The 1,912-nt window shown below is 49.1% G+C and overlaps 1 protein-coding gene across 1 annotated transcript in view; it reads left to right on the forward strand.

Annotated features, from left to right (window-relative positions):
• Window positions 1-1,912, forward strand: part of KRT79 (keratin 79, type II) — a 13,868-nt gene that overhangs the window by 8,609 nt on the left and 3,347 nt on the right. The window lies entirely within an intron of this gene.

The following is a 1,912-nucleotide window of genomic DNA, read 5'->3' on the forward strand; positions in this document are numbered from 1 at the left end:
CTTCTAGGTTCTTACATAATTTATTGATTTTTTCATCTGTTTCTTCTTGCTTCTTGCATAAGTTGTTGATTTTTTCCTCCATTCGGTTTATGCACTCTAGGACCCTTAATCTGAATTCTTTATCTGTCATGTTGCATGCCTCTGTATCACTTAGCTGCTTTTCTGGCGAGTCCTCCTTTTCTTTCCTTTGGGGGTTTCTTTGTCTACCCATGTTTGATCGTACCACCATATCTAGATGTTGAGTCGATCAGTGGCTGCTCCTTGGGTGGCAGTGGCTCTTTGGGCTGGGGTTGCTCCTCGGGCAGTTGTGGTATGGGCAGCTGCTCCTCAGTTGGTAGCAGCTCCTCTGGTGGGTGCTGTTCACAGTTGTGGTGGCTCCTCTGGCTGGTGGGGGGAGGTTTCACACACAGCTGCTGTTTCTCAGACAGAGGGTGTGGTGATCAGGAGGCTGCTGTTCCTTCAAAATTTCTTCCTTTTGAACATGAGACACTTGCTGTGTCTGGGACTCTGGATTCTGGAACCTTTCCTGCTGTCCCTAGTTCTCCAGGATTGCGGGGGGTGTGCATCCTCTTGGCAATCCCCATGGCCTCCTAGGATATGCTCCTCTGATGTGGATCCTTGAGATCCCCAACAAGGCCAAGGCTTCTCATATTCTCTGTATTTGTCTTGGGTTTCCATTTCGTCTAAAGCAGCGGTTTCCAACTGGTGGTCCATGGACCATTGGTGGTCCATGAGGTCCAAAAGGTTGGCGACCGCTGTTCTAAAACATCCTGCTCTGTCCAATTTGATGACTGTTCCTCCTGATGGAAAAAAACAAATAATGACATAGCTGTTGAGTTGTTGGCTTTGTCTGGGTCTTCTGCCTCTCTTGTTCTTTCCTAAAGCTTATCTACCAGGCCCTGTTCACTGGCTTCAGCATTTCCCTGGCTCATCTTTGGCTCTGTTTTTCTCTGTTCAATATCTCTATGTGACCAGTCTGGATGGAGCTTGTTGGGAATGTTCGGTGCCATCATGCTGATTTCTTAGGTGCCTCCCAGTTCTTCCTTACTGGGATCATTGATGGTCATTCATTGTTTGGGGCTTCCTCATTTCCTCTCTTAGGTTCTTATCTCTTTCAGATCAATGGTTCCCACCCCTCTCTTCTCTGAATGTGTAGCAATTGGCTTCCCTACTCTCTAAGGCACATGTCTGGCATACCTAGCATTCCCTCCTTTGCTATTTCTTGTCTATATGACACATTTACTGAGTACCTTCCACAGGACAATAGAGGGACAAAGTCACTGTCTTTGACAGGCCTGGATTATCATGTGATGAGTCATCACAGTGACTCATCACATGGTGCATGGAGCAAGCTGTGGCTGACTCTTCCTGGGGGACTAGAGGAGCTTCACAACAGATGGCATTTGAGTTGGATTTTAAAGGAAGGGTGAGACTTTCAAAGGAGGAACAGAAAGAGCTGCCAGCCAGGGCCCCAGCCTGTGTAGTGACATGGGGGCACCAAAAAGCACGATGTGTCTGGGGAGCAGCAGGTGGGTTGGGCATTGAGTGTGTTAGAGAATAAGGTGAAGAGGTGGACAGGGAAGGTGAGCTAGGGGCCAAGCTGGTGTCACTTCCTGTCCTAGTCCCTCATTGCCTATCTGCAGCTCCTTTTGGGGCAGTGACTGGGGAGGGTGGGAGGAGGGGGCGTGTTGGGTAAGAATGAAGGCCAGAGCAGTCATTCCCTTTTTGCTTCGTGGGCAAATCAACTGTGATTGCCACTGTGGCACTTGGTAATAGATTTTATAGTCTGTTTTACCGGGCAGGAAAGGAGCCTCATGGCCTGCCCCTGGCCTGGGAGCATCCCTGTGGGTTCCAGGCCCTCTTCCAGTGCCATCACTTTGGCCTCATCTTACTCTCCACTCACTCTTTCTTC

Source organism: Myotis davidii, unplaced genomic scaffold (genome assembly GCF_000327345.1).
Source record: "Myotis davidii unplaced genomic scaffold, ASM32734v1 scaffold233, whole genome shotgun sequence".
NCBI lineage: Eukaryota > Metazoa > Chordata > Mammalia > Chiroptera > Vespertilionidae > Myotis > Myotis davidii.